This window comes from Ambystoma mexicanum, chromosome 5p (assembly GCF_040938575.1).
Source record: "Ambystoma mexicanum isolate Mex_15411 chromosome 5p, UKY_AmexF1_1, whole genome shotgun sequence".
In the NCBI taxonomy this organism is placed as follows: Eukaryota; Metazoa; Chordata; class Amphibia; order Caudata; family Ambystomatidae; genus Ambystoma; species Ambystoma mexicanum.
Genome location: NC_090930.1, coordinates 528119119 through 528127037, shown reverse-complemented (window position 1 = coordinate 528127037; position 7919 = coordinate 528119119).

The following is a 7919-nucleotide window of genomic DNA, read 5'->3' as shown; positions in this document are numbered from 1 at the left end:
CGACTACTATTCCTCTCCATACAACACCAAAACAAATTAGAATACTACAAATTATCAGCAGAAGCTTCTACTGAATTCTTAAACAAATGAAAGTAAGTGATGAAGTAAGGATGGTTTTGAACCTCACATTGGGCCTCATTATGAATGAGGCGGTAAGGTAACAACGGCGCCGGTAGTGCTACCGGTGCCGTTGTTACCATACTGCCACATTACGAGTCCTGCTTGCGGGTGCTGCTCTGCAAGCCTGGTCAGACCAGGCGTGCAGAGCGGCACCCGCGAGCAGAACACGTGATTGCACAAGCACTGTTATAAACAGTGCTGGTGCAACCATGCTCCCCACCCCCATTCTGCCCTATGGGGCTGATAGGGATCGGGAGCCCGGCCATACCAGCACCTGCGAATGGGCAATTACCAGCCCATTCAACTCATAATGGGCCGGTAATAGCCCATTCATGGGTGCCGGTGCCGGTAGCGAGTTTGGCGGTAGCCGTGCCCTTAGTAAGGGCACGGCTACCGCCAAACTCGTAATGAGGCCCATTGGCTTTAATTCATCTCAGAATGCAAGACATCCTAAAAACCAACTATGAAAAACTGTTTGGAGGAAAACATGCTATTGTTTTCGCAGACCTCCTACAGTAAACACCAGTGAAAGGTCAACCTATTTTCAAAACACATTAGTACACAAACAATGCAGCAATACCCTCGGCAGCATTGGAAATGTAAATCTCTGGCAACATTTTCACTACAGAGAACTAACTCAAAACATTTGCCAGTCTGTAGACCTCACATATGATAACATTTTTAAAATCATTAGAACTGGTATGCTTACCAAAGATGCAAAATCCATCTAAAATAGCAGACTAATCCATGAGCTATATGAATGAAACACATCTGCTCCTGATGTCATGGAACAATTAACTCAACAAAATCTAAAATGTATGTCCTCAATGCCAACCCTTGCAAGGTGAAGCCAATTCAACGAGACCATGTTGAAGAATGAAATGCAACCCATACTGCATATCAGCTTCACAGACAAACTAGAAGTGCATGCATGACACTTCCTATGTGTCAACAAGCAACAGCACGAATAAATAACTTAGAAAAATGTATTTCCAACACAGCTGGATTGGAGAAAATAGTGACTTTATGTCTAAATTGCAGAGTAATTCTAAAGGATAACTTTCACGTAGAATAAGGTTTAGTCAATGCAGCCATTGGTAAAGTTGTTGGCTTCCAAACATATCCACATGACAAACACATTCACTTTGTCAACATCCACTTTGACATACTTGCTGAAGTTAAATAAATTTGCTGGACAATAGCAGGGTTCCTTCTTTTCAAAGACATGTACGTACGCAGAGAGCATTTTTCTCTATCTCTTGCATATGCTGTCACTATTCACAAATCACAAGGTCTAACCATAGATGAAGCATTGATTGACATTGGCATAGTCTTTAAAGAAGGTATGAGTTATCTAGGACTTTCACGTCTGCATACACTCAATGGTCTACTCCTAACTAACATTGATGCAAACAAAGTCAGTGCTGACATTCCTTGCATCCTGGAATACAACAGGTTAAGGGCACTATGCACCCCCATCTACCTATGTACCATGTACCTCAAAAAAAGAAACATTTTAAAAAACAAATAATAGAAACTGAAGCTAAAGCAATTTCCCAACAATACCACTAAAAAAACAACCAACTCCTTCTGCAAACAATACAACCACAAAACTGTCTAGTGAGAAATCAACTGCACATTCACCCGAAAAGAAGGACACATATGTCTCTTCTCCAGAAAGATCTGCAGGCCCATCAAACGATCCACAAAAAAATTCTCTTGTCCATTTAAATTCAGAAACACTAATGGAGTAAATTGTTATGCTAATGTGACAATGAATCTTCTCTTTCAATTGCCACCAATTGCTCACAATATCTGCTTAAACGGCTCAGACAGTTGTGTTTGCAAATGCTCGTCCTTCACAGAAATGCCACAAATAATCCTGACAACACTTAGAGTGTCTCAGGTATAAGACAAGAATTGGACTACTGTGCAGGAATGGTCAAATGTACCATAAACACACAGGAAGATCCACAAGAATAACTAATGTACCTACTACAAGTACTGGAAACCAAAAACATCCCTATAAATTAAATCTTCCAGATTTCATACATGTGGAAACATGCATGCACTCTTTGCAACCATGTTTCACAAGACCACATCTCTAATAAACGATTTGTATATATATCCATACCAAATTCTGAATCCATTCAATTTCACCAGCTTCTGCAGAATGCAAATCATGGCATATTATGCCCTTTTTGCAGTTTAGACAATCGTTCCACCATACACATAAACTCACATAGCCATTATGTCATACTAATGCTTCTAAGGTACAATGCAGATGGTACAAAAAATAACTGTAAGCTTGCAGTCTTCACACACAACCAAGTACCTCTTGGAAAGAAAACTTTCACAACAGTAGGTATAGTATACCACACTGGTGCCACAACCACTTGAGGGCAATACACTGCATATGTCAAGAAAGGAAGTGGTTGGTTTGAATGTAACGATACCTCTGTTACTTCTTAACATAGGTTACCATCAAATGTAACAAATGCCTACTTAATATTTCTTCAAACCAAATTTAGCCTCTGAACTATAGCACAATTAACAGTTAGCAAATGCCAGCAGGTATGTAACTACATTCATAATACAACAATAGCACTTTTCAAAGTCAATCTAGTTAGAATACGCCAACAGGTATCGAACTACTTGGAAAAAAAAACTTCATTGGAAAGCACTTCAAATATGCCATCTCAAGTCTTATACAACAAAACATCTTCTAACCTTTAATGTAGTTAGAATACACCAACAGGTATCTAACTACTTCAAGCATTCCCTTAATCAAAACATACTTCAAACAAACATACTATCACCCTTACCCTCGCATATCTGTAATCATTTTTTTAATCCGGTACATATTTAGATTACCAATGACCCAATCATAATTTAATGTCAAAACAACAGCAGTGTGTCATACACTAATGTTGTACCAAACATAGTACTTAGAATGTACTGTTTATGAGGGTCTAAAAAAGAAAATGGGGGTCATTATGACCCTGCCAGTCCAGTAACAACGGTGCAGGTAGGCTTACTGGCACCGTTGTTACCAGACCAGCAGAGTACAATTTTGAGGGCGGGATGCCCTCTTGCTCGCCATGTCTGACCTGGTGGGCGGAAAGGCACCCGCTCGCAGACTTTGATGGTAGCACCGGCACCATTATAAATGGTGCTGGTGCTACCGTCATCCCCATTCCCAATGAGTCCTACGGGACTCAAATGGGTATGGGGGGTTACTTTTTCCAGTGCCTGGCTTTCGGGTCTGCCAGTGCTGTAATGCAACGGTATTTCCTCAAAGCCAGGCGCCAGAAAAAAACACAACTCTGGCAGTAGCCGTGCCGTTTTTACCAGCACGGCTACCGCCGGGGTCGTAATGAGGCTCAATGTATATATAAAATGACATACAACTACAGCTGTTTAACTATCCTGCTTAACCAATTGTAATGTTTTTTTTCACAGAAAAGAAACTAGAGACTGCAGCTTCATAACGCTTTAACACTAAGTAACCACAGCAATTGTAATCAAATACATATTCTGTGAGCAATATCCTCAATTGTACTACAATCATAAGTACCATATACAGTTCAATTACATCATTCCTCCATATTACCAACACTTTGTACTCCCACTACATTACCTACAATTACTATACACATATTGCTACTATAGTTATTCTGGTCATACTCCTACTACATTACCTATAATTACTATACACATATTACTAATTTTGTGGTTGTGCCCAGTGCACATATTCTTGGGGCCATGACCTGCAGCCATGCCTCCCAGAATCTGGCCACTGGCCTCAATCACCACAATAAATGAACTATGTAAGAAGTACGTACCATAGGCCATCAAGTAATAACACTCACCCTGTCCCCCCCGCAATCAAAATGATGTCCGCAGACCCCGAAATTGATTGCAGACTTAGTGGCATTTCCAACCCCTTTTTTCACCTGTAAAAACAGCTCCAAATTACCTTCATTCCACTTCCTTACCATGTCTATGCCCTCTTGCAGCCATCAAATAACCCCAAATGTCTTTTCCAAGCCACCCGTTCACAGTACTGTCCGCAAACTACTGTGGTGTCCGCAGACAGCTTCAACACCTCCCTGGCCTTTATCAACCTACAAAAATTGCAGCATATCTTTTTTCGACTCCCCGACCCTTCCCAGACCCTCTTTCCCGCACCAAATGACCCAAAATGTGTTTTCCAAACTTTTCCCCAACGCACTGTCCGCGGACACCAGTGACTGTCCGTGAATCCAACATGGCAGCCATTTCCAAAAATATGATGCACCTCACGCTCTTCAACATCCAATCAGCAGGCACGTCTGATGTCTGCTGACCTCACATCAGGAACAAGCCACCGCTCGTGATGCAAATTTGGTGGAAAACCATCCAGCGCTTTGGGCTGTAGGCGTGAGCACAATTTGTTTTCCATTGCATCTATGGGAAAAACCACAAACTTTGCCCCCCACTTGACGAACCTCACCAAACTTTGCAGGATCAATCTGACAGGGCCATATACTTTTATTGCAAAGTTTTGTGAGGATTTGTTTCGGGGGGCGAAGTTATGAGCCGGCCAAAAAGTTATCTTCCTATGGGTTGAGCAACCTAACCATAACTTCAGGGCCATACCGCAGGCCTTGTATTATATGCATATATTAGTCACCAAATTTCAATCAAATAAACAAACAACCTGAATTGTTTTTCTCACTTCAACAATTCACTTTCTTTCAACCCACAATTCCACAAATTTCAATTTGAAATCACAATATGTATACACTAATAAGACTATACAACAAGAACCATCTAATTCCATGCACTAATTAAACAATAACTCCCGAGCCGTGGGCGCATTACCGAGTCAGGTAATGCCTCAGGGCCCATAGTTGAGCATTTATCCTAATTGTGTGATGTAACCATATTCTGCATTAGCCCAATTGTGTAAGGTACCCATAGTCTGCATCTAGCCCAACTGTGTAAGGTAGCCATATTCTGCATTTAGCCTAATTGTGTGCGCTAGCTATATTCTGCACTTGTTGTACACCTCTGTAAAGTGCTCCGTGATGTATCTGTATTGGTGTATACCTCTGTAAAGCGCTACGTTGCTTCTCAAAGCTAAGTCCAGGCTCAATAAATACAATAATAATAATAATAATAATAATAATAATAATAATAATAATAATAATAATAATAATAATAATATAAAGGTAGTCATAGTCTGAAATAAGCCCAACTGTGTAAAGTAGCCATATTCTGCATTGAGCCTAATTATGTAAGGTGGTCATATTCTGCATTTAGCCTAAATGAGTAAGATAGCCATATATTGCATAAGGTTTTTTCTAAAATCAATCAGTCAATGTGTGTCTATGCATTTTAGGTCTTGCTCCCCTTTTAAATCCAGGCATTTTCCAAATTGTTTTCACATCTTATCTTTCTGTGCATTTTAGGCCCTGCTCTCCCTTTTGAATCTAGGTGATACGTAGCATTGCTCTTTGTACATAGACGGAACTCAGGATGTAAACATTGTTGTTTGCACAGCTAACCCATTTTCTTCCCTGCACACCATACTTCGTAACTTAGGCACAGGCTCATTCCACACACCCTGCACTCATATGTAACACAAACACTATTGCACAACACTTCTGCCATAAGAATGAAGCTACCTTTAATGAGAAAAATGTCAACTGTAGCTTACCACAAAATCTCCTTAAACACAATAAACCCCTGTTCAGTTCACAGTTTACCTCTGCTGCGTCCATCCACATGCCATTCAGACATGGGTGACTAGCATGTTCTTGGCACCCTCACTTAACTTTAATGACTGAAATGCACACACGCATAATAGGACCTCCCAATTCTCCCAAATGTGGACTCCCTCTGAGGGCGTTCAACCAACAGCACATTGGGACCATAATTTTGGTGAAAGGTGCAAAATTTACAAAATGGATGAACAACAGAGCTATGAAGTTATTTATATCTCATGGTCAATGCAGCAAAATCTGCTGTGATGATCTGTCAACTTGGACCTAGAAAAACAACGTTTCCACCCATGGTTAGCAAAGCCAAGGAGATCCCCCACGTTTGTGCGTATGTGCGTTTATGCGTATGATTGCCTTTGCATATGATACCACTAAACCAAATGGTGCCCTTCATATTAATAAGCAGGTAATCCGATTCGATCAAGCTCTGGGAGGAGTTGACAGTTTCAGAGGGTCTTTTATAAACCAACACCTTATTTCTAGTCTACAAGTATACATGTTTAAAGCTCTTGCAGTTGCCAACTATGGCTCCTCTCTATGGGGGATCGGGAAAACCAAACCCTTTTAAGTAGTGAAAAATGATGTCATAGCGAGAGTCCTTTTACTACCTTGATTGACCTGCAATTATGGAGCACATCTTGAATTGGGTTTGGATTTCTTGTCAGATCATTTGATTGTACAGCGGGTATATCAGCTTTGTTTGTGGTGCAATCCAAAAGCACAATTATCACAAGCAGTCATATCTGCTGTAATGGGAAAAGATGTCTCGAATGCAATCCTCTGGCTAAAACATGTCAAGGTATCTTGAGGAAAATAAACTCTGCTTACGCGTATTCAACACCTGCTTGATTGAGATCAGCTGTAATAAATAAACTGAAAACGGATTTACAGTGCTATGTCCAAGACCAGCGCGATGCATATGAAATTAATAAAATCCTTCAAATGAACCCATATGATAATTTCTTCTTGGTCAATTGAAAATGGCATGCTCTGGGCCCTCAAGTTTGCTAAAAAAATCTCAATAATGAGGGCTTGCTTGAATTGCCTCCCTCTCAGAGCAATCGCTACAATGTGGTCTTCTAGTCCCACTGAGAAGCATTGCCCCTTCTGTCTGATTCATGAAGAAAATCTACTTAATTTTATCTTGTTCTGTCCCGTCTACTCAGATATATGGGATAGCACACTGAAACCTATACTTAAAATAGCTAACCTTGCGCAATGTCGCTACGCCCTATTTGACCTATTATGCGCAAACACTTCACTAGTTGACAGGTCTACATTATCTTTTATAGGACAAAAGCTGTTTAGGAGGAAATGTCTCTGTGTGTCTTAGGTTAGTCTCTGCTATCCTGTTTATTGGTAAATCATGTAACAATAACTTATGAATTGTATTGTATTTGAAATATCTTATTTATTATCTATACCCAATTTAGTCTGATCGACTATATCAATATTTGGAGATGTAATGTCAAGAATATCTATTGACTAACCCAGACACCTCAATTACGAATGCTCCTGTTAAGGTGATATTTACTGATGTATTTTTATCTTCTTTTTTAACCTGTACTAAATTATGCAATTGTTTCTGCTGTTTTATGGATAGATGCTTTCTTTCCAAAATAAACAAACATTGATTGATTGATATTTTTACCAATTCTAATCATGAATAATACATTGCCACCTCTAAGCAGTACTTATTTCTATAACCATAATGCCACTTATCGGCCAATGTATTAAAACTCAATTTACTTCAAAAGATTTCTAAATTACATATAAACATGAAAAATTGTTCAAACAATGTTGCTTTTCCCAATATCATCAACAAGTGCTGGACTCAGAGAACTGTTGCATGCATCACATTTCCCATGTAAATATGGTACTCTGGATTGCTAGTATATGGGTGTACTTTAAAATAATGTTTATAATAAGGTGCATCAGAATTCTAGAGGTTTGCAGTTAAGAAAGCAGCATTATCTTAGGATTTTTTTCTCTACTATGTAAAGTCAAGAGTAAGGAGTTGCTTTGAATTTA